Source organism: Periplaneta americana, chromosome 12, assembly GCF_040183065.1.
Source record: "Periplaneta americana isolate PAMFEO1 chromosome 12, P.americana_PAMFEO1_priV1, whole genome shotgun sequence".
Lineage (NCBI taxonomy): Eukaryota > Metazoa > Arthropoda > Insecta > Blattodea > Blattidae > Periplaneta > Periplaneta americana.
This window is the reverse complement of record NC_091128.1, coordinates 112760449-112783254: the sequence shown is the minus strand read 5'-3', so window position 1 is coordinate 112783254 and position 22806 is coordinate 112760449. Positions and strand designations below refer to the sequence as shown.

General features: G+C 34.2%; 1 long non-coding RNA gene across 1 annotated transcript in view; it reads right to left on the bottom strand.

Annotated features, from left to right (window-relative positions):
* The window catches only part of LOC138710078 (uncharacterized), a 736860-nt gene that overhangs the window by 556690 nt on the left and 157364 nt on the right, over positions 1 to 22806 (bottom strand). Inside the window, exon 2 of the long non-coding RNA XR_011335051.1 lies at positions 10325 to 10439. This is a non-coding gene — a long non-coding RNA (uncharacterized lncRNA). The remainder of the gene's footprint in view (positions 1 to 10324; positions 10440 to 22806) is intronic.

The following is a 22806-nucleotide window of genomic DNA, read 5'->3' as shown; positions in this document are numbered from 1 at the left end:
TCTAAGTAAAATTTCTTTTCCCATAAGCACCGATTCAATCAATATCCATTTCCACATCACATATTGAGCTGAGCATATTGAGAATTAATTCAATAGCTTTCCCAAAATAAGCTATGAATGTTTCATATAAAATATTTTTTTCTCGAAAAGGAAGCAAACTCGATCAAAATCACATTAAAAATTTTTGTTTGAAATATCTCAAAGAGTAAACCCTTGAAATTAATAACATTAGTGTCAACTGCCACAGAAAGGTAAAGGAGTCAGCTTATATCAAGACTTCACTCCCGCAAACACATGGGTCAGACATACAGGTCTTTCTAGCTCTGGGTGGAGAGATGCGCTAAAGGTGACCGGTAATGTTGCTCCCGTACGCGCTATTCCAGGAAGAACTCAAGACAATAACCACTGTAGGCGATGCCACAGTTGAAACTTTGGCTCATGTCTTGGGTTCATGCTCATTTGGCGAAACTCTTCGTAACAGCAGACATCACAAAATCAGGTCTACAATCGCAATATGCCTTAAGTCCAATGGATACACAACCTTTGAAGAAGTCCATGGAATAGCGGATACTGGAAGTCATCGGCGTACTGATATTATAACATTTAAACTAGGAGAGACAAAAGGTTATATTCTTGATCCGACCATCAGATTCGAGACGCATCAGAATCAACCTGAGGGGGTTAATCTAGAGAAAAGGACAATTTATGAACCCACTATCCCTTATTACAAAACATCATATAAACTCAGGGATACAGAAGTCATCGGATTAATGATGGACGCTAGAGAGACCATAACAAAACAGTTCGTGTCATTCTGTCATAAATTTGGAGTCCCAAAAATAACAATTAAGGAAATTTCTATTATAGCTTTGAAGGGTACTCTGCAGATTTTACGGCGACATTTGTATTTAAATTCAAATTACAGTTGAATTTTCTTATTCTATTTTTTATTTGTATTTTTTATAAATTTTCATTATGTGAAATATTATCTACTGCAAATTTTAGTTTCTTGTAAACAAATTTTCTGTAAGACATTTTTAAAGTCATTTTAAACGTTACTGTTTAACATTCTTTGTCTTTGGCAACCTCACCAAGTTGAGGAAGGTTGAATTATTATTATTATTATTATTATTATTATTATTATTATTATTATTATTATTATTATTATTATATACACATACTAATTTACTTATTCCACTCATAACTAATGTCTACAAACTATATTAATTTATATTAATTACCTCTATAAGATAAGGGAAGTTGTTGAAATAACGGGAAAGATATTCATCATAAAATATACTAAATCTTATACCAGCCTGAAACTCAGACTTTTTACGTTAGTGGCTGTAAAAAAAGCCAAGTTTACTTTAAAAGAGAGATCGATTTTAAACAAATGTTTCCAAACTCATTAATAACAGCTTTCAATAGTGTGTTAGCAAAGTTTTCTTCCAACATGCCGAAAACTGTTAATTACACTCCAAAGATAATTCGCTCATTCTATATAAAGCAGTTAATCTTACTGCTACACCCAACTTTATATTTATTAAGCTATATTGATTTTAGCTCGTAAACTGACCTCATCCGACTATAAACACACACACACACACTTCTAACATAAAATTATCTTTCACTTTACCTCCATTCGGGGGAGGTTGGGTGTGTCCCTTGTGTAATATTTGCTTTGTTTGTCTTGTCTTAAAACTTCGCTGATCACGCAACCAAGAAGACTGAGTATTAATAGCCGTTTCATACAAAAACGTTTCTCATGTAGGTAAAAGAGTTTTGAATTTGCATGTATAATGCGACCAGAGTGCAGCTGCATTGGCGAAATACTTAAACTAACCAAACATCTTATCGTAAAGAAGACAAGACCTATCGTGGGAGTTCATCATGCATCATGGCTATATCAGCGGTGAGTATGGTGGGGAAGAGAAGCTTTTGGTCTGAGCTGAACTTGGGTGCCAGTAGATTCACGCAATATTACATCACAGTCTATAGCTCGACCAACTACAAGAAGACCTTCGACTTTTCCAATACTCACGTGGCCATGGAGAGGGAGACGTCATCACTATACGAGCAGCTCGCTAGGCCGGTTACACTAGTCGGACTCCAACTGTGGTAGATAATGACACTGCCCCTTCCTTCAAAACGTTTTTTATCAAGCTGGCCGAAACTCCCGTAGCTTCCTTGTTGATGTGACAACATTATATTTCAACTTAAATTCTTTTTTTTTTCTCTTTTAAGGGGTTAGGTACATCTTACAGCAGTAAAATTTTGGAAATATTAAACATTTTTCCCTCCATTACTGTATCTTGTACAATAATGAAAATTGGTATGTGTGAAACTCTGTCCTTCTGCTATATGAAAAAAAATATATGTACGATTTAAAAAAAATTATTTACATTTTTTTTTTCAAAATTCATTTCAGTGTGCAGTGATGATGCATTTCCCAAAAACTATCCAACATTCTGTGATGAAATTTTTTGTGTATTTATGTAGGGGAGAGTCGGGTAGTATCGGACAACAGGTAATATCGGACAGCGAGTTTCTTTCATCTACCACACGATGATAGTACCTGATTAACATGGTTACGTTTCTGTGATGTCGCATAGAGAAACGTAAACATGTCATTCAGGTACTATCATATGGTGGTAGATGAAAGAAACGCACTGTCCAGGTAATATCGGACAGCGAGTTTCTTTCATCTACCACACGATGATAGTACCTGATTAACATGGTTACGTTTCTGTGATGTCGCATAGAGAAACGTAAACATGTCATTCAGGTACTACCATATGGTGGTAGATGAAAGAAACGCACTGTCCGATACTACCCGATGTCCGATACTACCCGACTCTCCCCTATGTTATATCTGCAATATGATACAAGATCACTTCTCTACCTTTGATAGATTGTCTGATAAAAAATAAATTCATTTTCAAAAATGGTCAAGTATCAGTACTTTTTTCTAAAACAAAATAAAAAATTATTATTTATTAAGGTATGTAGTTGAAAGAGCATGATATTATAAGCATGAGTTTCAATAATAAAATAAAAGAGAGAGACAACATAAAAACGTTAACAAGTGTATGAATTATGAGGGAAACGCTTCATCATTGCAAAGTGAACTGCCACCATTTCGAATTTGTGAAAGAATTATATATAATTATTTTAAAACGTAAAAATATTTTTTAATATAGCAGAAGGACAGTGTTTTATATATACCAATTTTAATTATTGTACAAGATACAGTAATAGAGAAAAAAATGTTGAATATTTCCAAAAATTGTACTGCTGTATGCTGTACTTAAACACTTAAATACTTCGCAACGTTACAAATAATTTTACGCGAGTCACTTTTCAAAAGCCTGCCGTGCACATTTGGTTTCCCTTCCATTATTATAAATTACAATCTGTTTTAACTATACACACTACGTCGAAATGGAATATTAATAATAGATTGAAAAGTGAAAGATTTGACTCGGACACGAGTGTTGTTTCGAATAGTTTAGAACGTACTCGCTGCGAGACGTCGATCAGGGAACACAACACAACAGATCCCGCACTATGACAACCTGCGCACGAACGAACACTGGTTTGTGGCGCAGGTTTTAATGTCAGTGGTCGGGCTATAGTATCTTTAGTATATACAGTCACGAAGCTTGAGTCGTGAGGGTGCTAGGGACAATAGACTGTGCCGGTACTAATTCGCATTGTCTGTAATGAGGCGATATTAGCGATCCTATTGGTTAGCAACCATCTATGGGTGCATATTTACTACGTATTGAGCTTCGTGACTGTATATACTAGACTGTGATTACATCCTGAAATAAACTCTTTCTCATCGCCCATCCTTTTCCCCGTCGCGCAGGTCACATTCCAGGTCTCGCCTCTTGATCTGTACATCGATTACAGAATGAATTAGACTGTTTAGAAAACACTTTTACTTACATTTTTAACCAATTATAATGTGATCAGCTTCAAAGTAGTTCCCTTGAGACTGCACACACTTATTCCAACGCTGCTATCAACGTTGCTACCACTACTGGTAGCAGCTGTGAAACTCATCTTTAGAGATACTGTTTAATACCTCTGTTACGGCCTTCTGGACGTCTTTTGTTGTATGAAAATGGCTTCCTTTCACAATAAGAGATAAGAAGAAGCCATATGGTGAATATGGAGACTGCGGCAGTGTTGAGGCAGACAAGAAGCCACATTTCTCAGTTTATCTGAGATTTTTTTTGGAACGATTTTTGCACAAATTTTTCTCATGCCCAGGTCTTCAGTTAGAATGAGGCGAACAATTTCCCGATTCATCTTCAATACTTTTGCTATCATTCTGGCTGTTTATCGCCTATTAGTTCGTACAAATTCACGTATTCTGGCAATGTTGTCATCTGTCCTTGCAGTTGTTGTTCATCTTCATCTTCGGCAAACATAATATGCCATTGGAAATCCTATGCTCTTGACATCACTTCATTTCCAAAAGCTTGCTGAAGGTTTCCATACATTGTCGTGGCATTTTTCACCGAGTTTCACACAAGCGCGATATTACGCGAGTTAATTGTATTGACGAGGAGCAAACGCATAACTCCACTAATCAAGCAGTTACTCCACATTTACGACTTGCAGGGTGGTGCCAGTTGAAATTCGGGTGGAGGAAGGACCAAGGCCAATCATATCTCTGGTAGGAGGCTTCAGGGTAGCCTCATCAGGTGGAAAAGATCAGTCTCATTACTTTATTGTCCGATCTCGTAGCTCTATGAAACTAGTTGATGGCAAATCAGTTACATCTCTGTTTCTAAGGTACTCGTCCGAACTCTTAAGTAAATAATCCATTTAAAAATTAACAATACATTATATTCTTCATGCCAGTGGACCCATGTACCTAATCATGCCTATTAAATATAAACCATTTTCCATTATCTTAACTGGTCATTATCACAACACAAAAAAACCTAATTCTAACCTTTTACTTCAAATCTACAGCAACCCAAAGTTTATAACTTGACTTTTTCTTCCCACCTCATCTCAATTATTCGTCACTTTTATTCGTATAACTAACTACACACCTTTACTACTTTATTTCTTTGCATTAATACTTGAAAAAATTTTCATGAAATTTTGATTCTTATCTTTATTTATATTTGAAGTACTGTTATCCTTTTCATTTCTTTTCTAGATTTGTTTCTTTATAATAAAATTATTTATCGTTATTAATAAATTATTATTGTTTTATCTAGGCCTACTAGTTATGAATTTCTTAATACGATGAAACAACACACGAGGTTGTTCTATATAACTAATAGAGTCTCGACTGCAATATATGGGTACATAATAGCCTATTACCTGTGTATCACCGAAGAGGGAAAGAGTAATGCACTAGGAGTCGTCAGAGGCACTCCATATAGTCACATCGATCTGAGTGGTGCAGTCGGTGCAACGCTGGTCTTCTGTGCCCGAGGTTAAGGGTTCAATCCCGACCCAGTTCGATGACATTAAAAAGTGTGCTTAAATGCGATAGGCTCATTGTGAGTAGATTTACTGGCATGTAAAAGAACTCCTGCAGGGACAAAATTTCGACACACCGGCGACGCTACTATAACCTCGACAGTTGCGAGTCGTTACATAAAACATAATTTACAATTTTTACATATAGTCACACGAAACATGCAGCACAGATTTATCAGCGGGAAAACTGAAAATCCCACAGCTACATATTATAAGACAAGCTATCTTATGCAGTTATACAGGAAGAAAATTTACGGAATTCTGTACAATGTCACTAGTCAATCCTACTCAACAATAAGAGGATAGAGTCGTCGGTAATCTGTGAGTCACAAAGGCCCAGAGTGATACAAACATGGATTTAACAATATGAACTAAATGTGGAGGCCGACACATCAACCCCTTATATCAGCGGGTCTCATAAACTGGGCGACCCGATATGCAGCGATATTTGGTTATCCGCGTTACAGAAACGTGACTATTAATCTGATGACCTCCATGTGATAGGTCTATCACCTAAGTTCCTAAAGAACCACATGCTGTATTATTATTATTATATTATTATTATTATTATTATTATTATTATTATTATTATTATTACTTACTTACTTACTGGCTTTTAAGGAACCCGGAGGTTCATTGCCGCCCTCACATAAGCCCGCCATTGGTCCCTTTCCTGAGCAAGATTAATCCAGTCTCTATCATCATATCTCACCTCCCTCATATCCATTTTAATATTATCTTCCCATATATGTCTCGGCCTCCCTAAAGGTCTTTTTCCCTCCGGCCTCCCAACTAACACTCTATATGCATTTCTGGATTCGCCCATACGTGCTACATGCCCTGCCCATCTCAAACGTCTGGATTTAATGTTTCTAATTATGTCAGGTGAAGAATACAATGCGTGCGGTTCTGCGTTGTGTAACTTTCTCCATTCTCCTGTAACTTCATCCCTCTTAGCCCCAAATATTTTCCTAAGCACCTTATTCTCAAACACCCTTAACCTTTGTTCCTCTCTCAAAGTGAGAGTCCAAGTTTCACAACCATAAAGAACAACCGGTAATATAACTGTTTTATAAATTCTAATTCTAATTATTATTATTATTATTATTATTATTATTATTATTATTATTATTATTATTAAATTATCACTAAATGAGGAGAAAAGTGACATGAAGTTAAGGGTACTTTTACGTGAATGCAGGAAAATATCTTCATAAATATGCCAATTTTTAAACTGGAAACGCACAATGGTTAGAAATATTTTTCATGTAATTTACATAGCGATATAACGGATCATTTAGGAGTATTTTATCTTATTTGTATTCCTTATTACATATTAATGTGGAAAATTTACGGGTATGTGTGAACGCATGTCAAAAATAAATTATGTAAAGAACTTTAACTTTTACTGGTTACTTTTAATAATGTTATCTTTAAAGGATTCATTATAACAGAATTTCAGTGATTAATTATGTTTAAACATTTCTTTAGTTACCAAAATTCACTCTGTTTAAACTAATAATTTCTGTCAAAGTACTTGAAATTCTTGTATCTATATCACAATAAGTAGAGCTGAGGTTTTTTTGTAATATCAGAATATGTAGGTAAATATGTAGTAAAATACTGTAAAACATGTTGTTATATCTTGTCAATTCATTGTAATATTTAATGCTTTATTAAGCAACATCTATCCATTTTTAATGATGTGGTATAGACACTGATCTATTATCCTTCTGAGTCCTGAGACATTTTTTGTTCCATTTTTAAAGTTTAATATAATTCTACACTTCAAAGAAATCCCTGAAATGTGAAAAAGTGCTGAAAAAGTTCTGCAAATCCCAAGAGATGTCAGGAGCTTGACACACAAAAGAGGTGATCGATAACGATTCCACCTAGTGGCAAATTTGAAACTAAAAGCATGTAAGAAGTATAGCATACTATACTCCAGGACCCAGGAGGTTATGTACATTTCATTTTAGATATATTCAGTTATTATGTTCGTTTCATCTTTGGTTTTATCTACAAAAATCCATGAGAAGGAATTTATTTGTATAATCTAAAACAGATTGAATCTGGATTTTTCGGCTCCTCGGTATATTTTAAACATTTTAATGTAATTTTGTAATTTCAGTTTCGACATGAAAAATATATACTCGATCTATAAAGAGAGAAAATTATAAGATTTTGACATTAAAGATCTTTCTGTTAACTCTGACGTCAGTCATGGTACAATGGAAGCTGAAGTTTAAGATAAACTTCGTGCCTGGTGGTTTTCAAAACGGTTTGTCTCGCCCCATTCTCCATTTAATGTGTCTCAAGGTTTTTCACAGGATCATATCTAATTATTGGATAGTCTGTACTCATTCTGCCTGTGAAAGTATTTATTTAATAATTAATTCTATTATAACCTAAGCTAAAATTTACATAATGCCAGAATAGTACATTATGCAACGAGCCTATAATGATAGTCATTAAGAAGCGAGTATGGATGTTTATGAAACGAGCGCAAGCTAGTTTCATAATTTTCATACGAGCTTCTTAATTACCATTATAGGCGAGTTTCATACGACTTTTTATGCTCGACCATATTCCTAACTTGAAATTATTCATTTTATTTGTATCTAACTGACCTTGAGCAATACCTCGTAAATTGTGAGATGTGCACAGACGCGAAAGTATTGATTTTTTCCGAGGAACAGATGTCCACATTGACCTTGATAGCCTATAAGAGCCTACAGAGTAAACTAAATATTAACTTTGATATAACATTGAAATTAAATTAGACATTGAAAAACGAGATGACAAATTGAATTTATTTGAATATTATTTACAATTAACGCTAATTATTATAGTAACAGAACATAACCTTCTGCGACAGTATTGGATTTCCAGCCTCCGTGACTTTTCGCTAATTCTCTTTCGATTGCATATCCGAGAATAATCGATACTTGCGGTTTTATAACGGTACAAAGCTGACTTGTCATTGGCTGAGGTTTATAACGGTACAAACCTGACTTGTCATTGGCTGAACACCTGTACTTTAATGAGTAGTGTACTTTAATGACATGCATTAAAGGACTGCTACCAGGTGTATAATTACTACATTTCGGCATGGTCGAGCATAAATAATATTTCAGGTCATCCAAGGGATTTCATAAGCTCCTATCACTTTTTAATCTTGTGTTTCTTTGATTAGAATGTCAACCGCTTTTTCCATAATGTCTATGAGTATGTTTAATATAAATTACATTAATTTGTATTCTTCAAGACTTGAATTCGTTATGTAATATTCTTTAGTAAATATCCTTAGCGCCTTTTCCATTGTCTGCATTAAGGTTAGCCAAAAGTGGCTGGTAAACAGAGAGTAATTTATCTTTCTCACATAAGAATAATTGAAGAGCATAATATCAAAGTTAGACAACTCCATTTTGTGCGATTTCGAGATATTGATTCTTTCACATAGAATTTTGTGTGCTGAATGCGATTCTGAAACTGTTTAGGTTCAAAAATGGACACAACAGAGCGAAAATAGCACTTAATTGTGCGCTTTAGAATCAGAGTGTAAGACAACTCCACTGTGGCTTGGTTTCAAATTAGGACAATTCCTTCAATAGCCAATGAGAAGCCCACATTCGTACCACCTTTTTCCATCACACATCACGAATCCAACATGGCTGATTGTTTATATAATCGATTTGTGGATGAATAAGTACTGTTTTACGTAAATGTACTTTAAAACCGAGTTTGAAGAGACTTAGATTCAAAAGTAGAAAATTTCACTTTAAATATGGCTCCGTTTGGTTTCAAAAAACAACTCCTCTTTAAATATGACTTCATTTCGTTTCAAAAACAGACAATTCCATGACTTAGTTTCAGAGAAAGACAACTCCACTTTTTAAACTTAAATTTCCACCTGAATATTCATTTTAATCACATTTTGAGACTGAAAAAATATTTCTATGACCTATGAGAACGTTTAAAAAAATGTACGTATAACGATGACATTGATTTCCAAGGATCTAGTTTTTCGCCTCTCCTGTTAAAAAAGCAAAAGTGGAGTTCTCCAACTTTGATACCAAGTTTCTCAATTGTCTCTCCTCTTCTTGGTCAATTGCCATCGAAAACATTTCTCTGGGTACCTCAGTGCTCTTAAGTACAGTACATACATTTAATCTTTCCACGCTCGCGGAAGTAGAGCAGAAGCGGCAGCTGCCCACACGCTGACCGCAGAGCGCACGTTATGAGTCAAGAACACGTGTGATAAACCGTAGAACGGACAGTTCTTGTTGCAATTTTAAATATTGTGAAAGTGCTAAAATATTCTTACCTTTACAAAGACGTTATTGAACATGAAAAATGCAAAATCCAAACCTGTATATTTCTTACGTGACATTTACGCGGAAAGCACCATTAATGAAAATTGAGTCGTAAGCTCACTCCATATTAAAGAAAACTGACGAAGCTCACCCCACAATCCATATTGACATGTCTATAGGTTTCAATACACTACGCTTGAAATGTGATTCTTGGTTCGTTGCTTATAACGTAGCAGATAGGGAGAAGTGGGGAGAGTAGTTTTCATAGGGCAGCAGTTTCTGAAGAAGTGTGACACCAACAAAAATACTAAGCGGTATCTGCCATCTATCCACCGCTTTTGGCTAGCCCTAATCGCAATAATTACTTCTTCCAATCAGTGTTCTTATAGACTATGCACTACTCATATATAACACGTCTAGATTATATGACATGTATACCACTAATCTAACATGCTACTCTCATCCATACTCTTTAACTTATATTCACACAGGCTGACCTTAAAGATCTGCTGACTCCTCGGGCCAGGAAGAGTAGAGACAGCTTAAGAAGTGCGTCGACGAGAACGACAGTCAGTCACTTCCAGAGATGTGGTTCAGGTATCCCATTTTTTCCTGTAATTATAATGCGAATATCAGGTTTAGTGCTTAGTTTAAGATTCATATCAGAAGCCAACTCTCAAATTTCATCAAATGTGACATTTGTAAATATAATTTAATATTGTAATGTGTTAAATAAATTATTTTTTCTTACACAACTATAGTTACTGTTAAGTATGAAGGTGGCCCGATTCAGAGTAATTCTTTGTTTGTGTAGTAGTCATATTATTTCGTGAATAAATTGAATAAATAGTCACCGTGCATTCAAATAAGCTCATGAATTTTATTGCACTTCGTTATCGATTTATACACCATTGTTAATAATCTAAAATTGTAATTTGTGAAATGAAGTAAAACAATCTCCATTTCAAAATAATGACAAATAATGTAATATTTATAATGGCTCAGTTAATGCAATTGTGTATAATGTCTGTACATAAATCACCCAGACATAATTGCTTCAGAAATTAACAATTTACAAAAAAATGTCAGAGTTCACGTGATTATAAAAATGCAGAATTGTTCTGAATCAAACCGTCTTTCTAAATGATCTTTCAAAGAATTTACTGACGTATATAACTACGTATTGTTACTAAATATATTATTTATAAATTATGCAAATAATTCATTTTTCGGTGTTTACGAGTAATTATTACTATATATATATAATGTATATATACAGTATATATATATATAATTACTCGTCAAATGACAGGTCTTTCACTGCAAACCATCATTCTCCAAATAGTATGCAATAATTATTAAATACGAACGATATTAATAAAAACGTGTACAATAAAAGTTAAGTAAATACATAAATAAATGTTTACTCTTCTTCTATTATGGATTGGATATGATTCCTGTTCTTAAACAAAGACGTATCTTGACCACTCAAGTACATATCCCAGTTGTTTATTTATTCTTGGACTGTTTTTCGAAACTTTTCTTCGAAAGTTTGGTCACTTAGTATGCTTTTCAGATATATCATGTATGTATGTACAGAGTGTTTCCGAGGTGGTGTTACAAGCTTTCAGGAATGATGGCGAAGGGCACATGTATCAATTTGAGATAAGGAACCCTGGTCCGAAATGACCGAGTTGGAAGTTAAAAGCAAAAATAGTTGTGTGGAAATGAAATAATGTCATTCCTCTGTACACCTTATTTATGTGTATTTATCTGTACAGCTTACACATACTGTATTCATCTGACGTTATTTATGTTGTCTACTTACAGTATTCCATTCAGTGCGCTGTCTGAGGGGTGGGGACAAGAAACGACACTAAAGCAATGCAAATAGCGTAATGTGTAACGGATATGGTCTGTCCTGATATGCACGTCTGTAGACAGCAGTGTATGTGTACAAGTTTCAGTGTCCAGTCGATCAGTCCTAGTGAAATGGAGGAGTACACGAGAGCGGAATAGGCAGACCTGATTTTCGAATACGGATGAGCCAATGCGAATAGTAGACAAGCTCACAGATTTTATCGGGGCAAGTACCCACGTAGGAGACATCCGGCCCATACTATTTTTCCACGACTGTTCCAAAGGTTAAGGGAAGGAGGGCACGTGTTGCCAAATTACAATTCCATTTCCACACAACTATTTTTGCTTATAACTTTCGACTCAGTCATTTCCGGACCATGGTTACTTATCTCAAATTGATACATGTGCCCTTCGCCATCATCCCTGAAAGTTTGTAACACCACCTCGGAAACACTCTGTATACACACACACACACACACACACACACACACACACACACATATATATATATATATATATATCTACTATGTTCATGTTACTGTCCTTCCGACTTGCTTGATTTTTGGATATTTTTTATTTTCTATCTCACCGAGAAAACTCTCTCTCTCTCTCTCTCTCTCTCTCTCTCTCTCTCTCTATGAGAAAGGTAACATTTGCCACTTTAGGGCAGTGGTAAACGGTGAATAATAGATCACGATTATATGACAACATGAATTTAACTTCAGTGAAACGTGTTGGAAGTCGTCCGTCTCTGTAGTTATCATACGGTATAGAATGGTTCCCTACAATATTCATAACAGTGTATATTTACGACTGTTATATGCAGCATAAAAGTCATAAGAAATGTAAAAGTAAATTCGAATTCGAAAGGAATGAAATTCATTGAACAGAAAGACAGTTGTGTTCAGGTAGCACAATTAGCAAAGTATCGTGGTTTGCGAGATCGCCTGATTTAAAAGCGTACGGTTTTTTGTCTGTGGGAAACACTGGAGAGGAAAGTGTATGAAAATATTCTCGATATAATAGAATAAGGAGATAGTTCTCGGGCTGTAGCTAATAGCTAGGATTATGAAAGCTTAATTTTAGACTGCCCTAGAACTAAATGAAGAGATACATTTGCAACTGGATTGTGATTGATATTTTCAAAGTCTAATGTAAAGATAGTAGTGAATGTATACACCGTTTATGAATGTTTATACACCGTCATGCAATGTTTTCCGCTCGCGGAACCTGCTTGCTTGCTTTCTGCCGTTTGTTCCGTCAGCATATAACTAGAGGGGGCGAATTGTAATTAGAGAATCCTGCAATTAGTAATAAGTGTGTTTAATCATTTTCACTAGACCAATATTTAGTGTTAATTACATTATCTCATTGTACATTGAGAGATATTATTGTTGAGCGGGCGAAAATATTTCAAGATATGTAGCGTGGTTCGTAAGAGGCTATATTTTAATTCCTTCTCAGCATAGTGTAATATTTAAACAGAAACGCGAAGCAAATATCTCATCAACATATGATCCGAAATTTTAGGCTCGGAGCGTGCGCAGTGTGTCATTCTTTGACTTAGAAAAAAACTCAAGTCACTAAAATAAACTCAAGTCATTTAAATATTTTGAGTCGCCAAAATAAACTCGAATCACTCAAATATTGTGTCCCTCATTGTACATTCGCAGTAGCCTATGTTATAACTGTAACTTGGAAGATTCAGGTGGCCCACATTTTGTTTCTTGATCTACATGCAATGATTGAAAGATTTGCTCCCTTTCTTAAACTTAATATAGCACAGTATACAGAAGATATACAATTTCAATTTGCTCTTTAAGCTTTAGAACTGACATTACTACTAGCAGTATATAAGAATACTGATTTATGTAAATAAAAGTTTTTGAAAATACGAACTGAAAATATGTTCAAAGAAATAAAGAAATACACATGGCAACAGTAACAAAGAAAAGGTTCAACCACGTCTCGTACAGAAGTAACTCTCGACCATGTTGTTCGGCGATTTTCTGCACAACTATAAATAAATAAATACACATGACAACAGTAACAAAGAAAAGGTTCAACCAAGTCTCGTACAGAAGTAACTCTCGACCTTGTTGTTCTGCGATTTTCTGCACAACTATAAATAAATAAATAAATAAATACACATGACAACAGTAACAAAGAAAAGGTTCAACCAAGTCTCGTACAGAAGTAACTCTAGACCATGTTGTTCTGCTATTTTCTGCACAACTATAAATAAATACACATGGCAACAGTAACAAAGAAAAGCTTGAACCAAGTCTCGTACAGAAGTAACTCTCGACCATGTCGTTGTGCGATTTTCTGCACAACTATAAATAAATAAATACACATGACAACAGTAACAAAGAAAAGGTTCAACCACGTCTCGTACAGAAGTAACTTTCGACCAAGTTGTTCGGCGATTTTCTGCACAACTATAAATAAATACACATGACAACAGTAACAAAGAAAAGGTTCAACCACGTCTCGTACAGAAGTAACTTTCGACCAAGTTGTTCGGCGATTTTCTGCACAACTATAAATAAATACACATGACAACAGTAACAAAGAAAAGGTTCAACCAAGTCTCGTACAGAAGTAACTCTAGACCATGTTGTTCTGCTATTTTCTGCACAACTATAAATAAATACACATGGCAACAGTAACAAAGAAAAGCTTGAACCAAGTCTCGTACAGAAGTAACTCTCGACCATGTCGTTGTGCGATTTTCTGCACAACTATAAATAAATAAATACACATGACAACAGTAACAAAGAAAAGGTTCAACCACGTCTCGTACAGAAGTAACTTTCGACCAAGTTGTTCGGCGATTTTCTGCACAACTATAAATAAATACACATGACAACAGTAACAAAGAAAAGGTTCAACCAAGTCTCGTACAGAAGTAACTCTCGACCATGTTGTTCTGCGATTTTCTGCACAACTATAAATAAATAAATAAATAAATACACATGACAACAGTAACAAAGAAAAGGTTCAACCAAGTCTCGTACAGAAGTAACTCTCGACCATGTTGTTCTGCGATTTTCTGCACAACTATAAATAAATAAATAAATACACATGACAACAGTAACAAAGAAAAGGTTCAACCAAGTATCGTACAGAAGTAACTCTCGACCATGTTGTTCTGCGATTTTCTGCACAACTATAAATAAATAAATACACATGACAACAGTAACAAAGAAAAGGTTCAACCAAGTCTCGTACAGAAGTAACTCTCGACCATGTTGTTCTGCGATTTTCTGCACAACTATAAATAAATAAATAAATACACATGACAACAGTAACAAAGAAAAGGTTCAACCAAGTATCGTACAGAAGTAACTCTCGACCATGTTGTTCTGCGATTTTCTGCACAACTATAAATAAAGAAATACACATGGCAACAGTAACAAAGAAAAGGTTGAACCAAGTTTCGTACAGAAGTAACTCTCGATCATGTTGCTCTGCGATTTTCTGCACAACTATAAATAAATAAATATACATGACAACAGTAACAAAGAAAAGGTTGAACCAAGTCTCGTACAGAAGTAACTCTGCGATTTTCTGCACAACTATAAATAAATAAATACACGTGGCAACAGTCACAAAGAAAAGGTTGAACCAAATCTCGTACAGAAGTAACTCTCAACCATGTTTTCTGCGATTTTCTGCACAACTATAAATAAATACACATGGCAACAATAACAAAGAAAAGGTTGAACCAAGTCTCGTACAGAAGTAATTCTCGACCATGTTGTTCTGCGATTTTCTTGCACAACTATAAATAAATAAATACACATGACAACAGTAACAAAGAAAACTTTAACCAAGTCTCGTACAGAAGTAACTCCCGACCATGTTGTTCTGCGATTTTCTGCACAACTATAAATAAATAAATAAATAAATAAATACACATAACAACAGTAACAAAGAAAAGGTTGAACCAAGTCTCGTACAGAAGTAACTCTCGACCATGTTGTTCCGCGATTTTCTGCACAACAATAAATAGGGAACTGCCAATGGCAGCATATATTCAGGTTGTTTTGATAATATTATAGACAATATTGAGTCTGAAATGTTGAATTTAGCGTTAGACATATAAAGAACTTACGTACTAGTGACACCTCCTCCACGAAAGAGAAGATCAATGACAGAAAAATTCCCACCTCAAATATGGAACACTAATAATCAGGTTGTGACAGGACAACATCGAACAACTAACGTAGTTGAAGGATGGCACAATAGTTTTCAAAAACACAAAATCACACATCACGCATCGAATCTGGAAATTCATAGAATTTGTTAAGAATGACCAAAAACAATTAAATTATTATAACCCAATTCTTTGGAGGGGATCGGAATTTGTGACATCGAATTAAACGTTCGTACCCCTGATAAATTTAAGAGAGTGGTACAGATTGTTCAGAATTATAACTGCTACAAGGAAAAGGGTAACACCACTACCTATCTTAAAGGTATTAGTAGTTGTTTGATATTGTATGAAGGTAAAGAAGCAGAAGACGATGAGTAGCTAATTGGTTAATGAAGTGAACATAAAAACTTTAAATGGACATAATGTATTGAGCATTTATGCAGTGAACATAATAAAGTGGACATACAACTTTAGCTTTTGGGCTAAATTAAAGTTGGCACATAATTAATTGGGAATATATTTATGGTCATAATTTAGTGGATTTTTATGTAAAGGACATAAGAAAATGGACATAAAATTTTTTGACTTTAAAAACTGGAGCTCATATCTGTGTTTCTTTTGACGATATTTTGCCGGAAACTCGCAAAATACAAAACATTACGAATTAAAATTTCGCGTTTCTCATTGCGGAATGTACTAAAAGCTTTCAGATTCCAACGCAGCAGAAACGAGGACAATACGAAATATTTAATGGAACATGGCGACATTGTTGCCTGTCGCAATGAATTTTAATGATAATGAGAAAAATTAGGTAATTGGGAAGACCTATAATATTTTTAGATGAAATTATTTTTAGTGTGGTTCTGTATTTTGTGTTTATGTAGGCTTATTCTTTTAATTTAATATGCTTTTTTCAACTTCGTTCTGAAACAACCCAGCCAATAGCCCGCCTCGAAGTGGAGGTGGTCAAAACGTTTGAAATTTCAGCGGGGATCTTTCTTCTGTATGAAAAGCAAAGTATGGATGTACTGATTATAGCCTTCGTCCAAATATTTATAATTATATTTTTTTGTTTGTACTATTATTGGTCATTTCTTGTTTGGTTATTTAAATAGGTGATATCAATTTTTTATATTTAGCTTTCTTTAATAATATAGAAATTGAACCTTTTTAATATTTTTATATCCATTTTTTTAAGATTTCTATTTTTTCCTTTAACAGAGGACAGATCCAAAGGCTTGCACCGTAGCCTGAGGCTTATTGTGCTTACTACTTCTATTGTGTGAATGATATTTGTTGCCGAACGGTCGCGCTCTTGTACAAAATACAGCACTTTGCACCATGAAGTTAACCCGGGTTATCATGATGATGATGATAATGATATATGAATAAATTATAGCGAAATGAGACCGAGGTCCAACGCCGAAAGTTACCCAGTAATGCTCCTTGAATTTGGTAGAGGTAAAACGTCGGAATAAATCCTAATCAAATATAGTTTTATGTTACCGTTACTCTAAGTGTAAATGCTCTTGTTGTATAGGATATACATATTTTGTGTAATTTAATGTTATTAATTAGATTCTTGGCTACTGATTTCAAATTGTTGTACATTTTCAAATGTTATGTGTTTAAGAAGAGAATGTCTGAATGCTTTAACTTCAACAGAATAAATAAGTAAATAAATAAGTCGTCGTCGTCGTCGTCATCATCCTCGTCATCATCATCATCATCATCATCATCATCATCATCATCATCATCATCTTCATCTTCAAACAAGTATTAGGCCTCTCGAACAGCCTTTTACGTCTCCTCACGGCTGATCTCGACATCTCTTTCTAGGTCTTCCCAGTGATCTTCTTCCTCTAGGCATATACTCTAGAGCAGCTTTTGTTATGCGTGTTTCAGGCATACGTTCTACATGTTGTATCCAGTTAGTTCTATAATTGTTAATCGTCTCGAATAAGCTTTCCATTTTTAACTCCTTCCTTATATATTCATTTCTCTTCTTATCTATCAAGATGTAACCTGACACATATCTTAAGAACTTCATTTCGCTGGCTACAATTCTACGTTCTTGATCTTTTCTTAATTCCAACTCTCACTGCCATAAAGGAATGTTGGTAGAGCCATAACTTTGTAAAATTTTAATAAAGTTTCCTTCCTCATTGTTCTGCCCAACGTTCGTCGTATAGTTCCATAAAAATGATTAAAAACATTGATTCTAGTTTCAATCTCTGAGTTTGCCTTTTAAGTCACATTGCAGCCTAAGTATTCAAATGTATTTACTTGTTGTGAACCTATAAATGACATAGTGTTTTTTTTTTTCTGCTGAGATTTTCATATTAAAATCACTGACTACTTTATTTAATCTGAAAATTGCATTCTGTAGTTCATTTTCACTGCCACTAAATATCACTTGATCGTCTGCATAAAATAATGTCGTAAAATTTAGCTTATTAATGGTAAAATGTTCAATCTTAGTCATCCATATTTGTATGACTTCGTCCATGTATAAATTAATAAAATTAAACATAGTGGGTGAGAGGAGACACCCTTGTTGCAATCCCTGATTTATTTCTACCATCTCGCTTGTACTATTCGGTATTTTAACCATTATTTTATTGTTTTTGTAAAGACTCTGTATAGCACTAATTAGTTGAGATGGGATTCCACGATTCATCAGTACTTTCCATAGTATGTTACGATCAACTCTATCAAAAGCCTTTTCGTAGTCTATAAAGGCAAAATATGTAGGAAAATTGAATTCTCGTCGCTTTTTAATTAGTCGTATGATGATAAATATGCAATCTGCACATGATCTTCCTTTCCTGAATCCATGTTGAGTCTCCGAAATTAGTGATTCTACAATTTTGGTTTTACAAGTTTTGTTATTATTCTAGCATAAATCTTATAACAAGAACATAAAAGGCTAATCCTTCGATAGTTATCACAGTTAACTCTGTCCAGAGGCGGCTTTAGAGGCAGTGCCATGGCACTACCAGAATACAAGAGAAAAAGGGAGAAATCATATTTTCCTCGCAAAACCGAAGAGAAACAAGTTATGCTTGTACTTACAAACTCTACCACCAATATTACCACATTGTAACCAGTGTTTGCACCATGGATCCGAGCCAGACACTACAACCCATAAGAAATATTATGAGATGCGCGCGCAATTTTCGTCTTCTCCAGTCCATTTCAGCATCTAAAATGTGCCAGACACAGTCTACCGTTTTCGTTTTAAATGCTTGGGTAGCTATATACAACCCCACTTATTATCTCACTCCCTTACCTCGCACTCTTGTCTGTTGTCCCGCTTTGTCGGAATATGTTTCTTAGAGGTGAGGATGCAAAAATAAGATAATAAAATCCTTGCCGGTTTTTTTAAAATGCTGTGTTTAAGAATGCTTTTATTTCAGCATATTTCTAACTGTAGTGCGAAACTGTACACCTGTGATGTGTTATCGTATTATGTAAGTTGTGAAGAAATTAATTCAGTTATCACTTTATTAAAATTTCCTCTTTCAATATTAATATATTATGAAAACTTAAATAATTTACTTACACGGCGTTTAAATATTCACCAAAAAGAGCAACGTGCTAAAGTTAACAGATCTGGGAAATTCAATTTGGATGTTTATTAGGCCTATAAAAAAAATTGGTTGTGTGGATGAGATATGGAGAAGTGTTCTTCTGTTTCCCGTGTGTTCTGTTCCGAGGTGAGCGTAACTATTCAAAAGAGGTCTTACAGATTTACTACACTTAGACCTAAGGGATAAACTAAAACACAAAAAATTAAAGGTTCGTATGACTAACTTCAGTTTGTCTGTGGTGGTTAAAGAGAATATTGAAATTCAGTTAAACTAACATTACAGACTCGCGATTGCAAACACAACAAGTTGAAGAAAACAGATATATCCTAAATTTAATAATAAATTGCATAAAAATTTAGGCAGCAACAGATTTAATATTAACAAGGTACGATAAATCCGATAACTTAGAATACAGTGGCGTGTTTCGTGAATTAGTTCACTTCAGTTCTGAGTTAGATAAAGACTTAAATTGTTAAAAGAGCACTTAACCAAGTCAACAGCATTTAAGGGTATTTCTAAAAGCATTCAAAACGAGTTGCTTGACTGCATGTTGAAAGTGTACCATGTACAAATAAAAAGAAACTTATGATTATAGACTGTGTTTCTATCTTTGTTTACCACACTACTGATGTTTCAACTCCTACCATTACGTTACGAGCCACCGGCGTAGCTCTGTCGGCTAAGGCGTTTGCCTGCCGATCCGGAGTTCTTCTTGGGCGCAGTTCGATTCCCGCTTGGACTGATTACCTGGTTGGGTTTTTTCCCCAATTATAAGGAAAATGTCAGGTACTCTATGGCGAATCCTCGGCCTCATCTCGCCAAATACCATATAATTATCACCAATTCCGATGCTAAATAACCTCGTAGTTGATACAGCGTCGTTAAATAACCAAGTAAATAAATTACTTTATATTATTGAAAGAATGCTTGTCTGTTAACTGAAAAGTGTGCATTTTTCCTCTATTTGTCTGGATTGTGTGTACAGTTGTACACGTCATTATTATTACTGTTTATTTTTATCCTTACCACTGGCACTAGGCATTAAATGTTTATGAGCCGCCACTGACTCTGTCTCTCTTTTTATAAAAAGGACATACTTGTGCTACAAAAACTGTCGTCCAACACATATTTAAATAAATAAGTACCTAGTTAAATAACATATTCTAAGAAATGATAAATAGAATAATTAAATTAAACATATTTAATGCAATTCAGACTATTTCACATCATTTCAATTTTCTAACAGTGTAAATAATATTTATTTTAAGTTATACTGAAATTTTAGAAATGTTTCTCTTCTTGCGAAACTGCTTGCTGAGAATGAGTATGATTCAAGATTTCTCGCACCAATATGGAATGCTGGAACAGGATTGAGACCGGCGAGGAGCGGAAGCTCTTAAAGGGAAATGGAGGCGATTTACTCTATATTGCGTTGTTCCGCTTTGAGAAGAACGCGACGCTAGATTTTTAATTTCGTATCACTGTGTGCAGCGTTTACACTACGTCTAATACCTTCTACTTCTACACGACAGCAGCGAAACAGTTGATATGTGTATACTGTTCAAATCCTCCCTTATACAGTGTGTTCAAAATATTGATCGTACAAAACATATGTGTGCAATAAATTCCTTGTGACACTGAAAATAAGATATTCAACCGTGAAATATTAATTTAAAACAATAGGACAAAGTAAGAGACTTCGTAAAGCAATTTATAAATTCGTTGATCTTCGATGCTACTTACCCATTAGAGTTATACGAAATGTTTATTTGGCCATTATTCAGTCTATCATTCAATATTGTATAATTGTTTGGGGTGTAAGTACAAAAATTAATCTTAGTCCGTTAAATTTACTACAAAAACGAATAATTAAAATTTCTTTGAAGAAACGTTTCGATTATTCAACTAAATTAATTTATTCTGAATTTAATGTATTTAATATTGAACAAATTTATAAGTATACGCTGTTAAAATTTTATCATAAAAATCGTAATAACTTTGCATTACAGACATAATTATGACACAAGACGAAATATTAATTTAACATTAGTAGAACCTAAATGTCTCACATCTGCTGGTCTAAAGCATGGCATTAATTTTGGCCCTCGGTTGTACAATGCTTTAACTCAATTACACCCAGAACTTCTAACATGTAACCCACTAACATATAACAAGAAAATTAGAAACGTGTTAATATCTTCAATTTAATTAAATAAATTTATAGCCTATGTGTATGAATTAATCAACCTATATTATATTTGTATTCTATAATTTTGAAATATATATATATATATATATATATATATATATATATACATATATATATATAGTCCTACTTTTCACGTGTGATATTATTCTTCTCTAGTGTTAATATTATATTATATAATTCCATTGCCGCTGTAATTTAAATTTTAGTTCCTATTTTATTTTTATTATTATTTTTTTTATTCTCTATATTTCTCTTATATTAATATTGTACTATATAATTTTTGTAACTGTAATTTTTAATTCTATTTCCTATTTTATTTTATTTTATTTTATATTCTCTTATAGGCCTATTAATATTATATCTGACTGCGACCGAACACGAGCGCTGCTCATTCGGTCTCAAATTTTGTTAATATTACAGTATCTCCTGTTTTATATTGTTTGTAATTATATTCTTTATTCTGTATATTTAAATTTAAATAAAAATAAAATAAATTACGCAGTGAAAAAAAAAGTGGCAAGTGAGAAGGTCGATTCTATGACCTCGTGTATAATATGCTGAAATTTAAACGGCCTATATTAAATATGTTAAATTTTGTTTCATACAGTACAAGGAACTTTTTCTTAAAAGCTATCGAAGCTAGACAGCTAACTACAGCTCATGTACACCTAAGTTGAATATGCTTAAACATTAACCTTTTTAAAATTTATTTCCTTACTGAAAAATAATTTTTCCTCATTCGTATATTTTTTTCAACGATTTTGAGTAGGCCTAAATTGCTTCCTGTAACAAATAGTTTTTTGGGAATAGATTGTTACTACATTCTAACTTTACTAACCTGCCAACCCTGGCTGTGTAACAATCATTCTCTTCTCTTCCGATCGTACAACTACACTGTGTTTACTGAATGTTGACTTGTGCCACGTTAGCTGTAAGTTGGTTCTTGTGGACTTACTTTTTCTTACTGCTCGTTCACTTCTATTTTTCAATTTTTTGCTATGACAACCTTTACTATTCTCATTTTCTCGCGGAACACCAGGCGATCATCGCAGCACACTACTGCGCCGCGGTATACCGGTTGAAAATGTCTGATCTAGGTGATGATGTCACCAGACGTCTTATTCAAAATTGAAGAGGTGGATTCCAAAACCAACT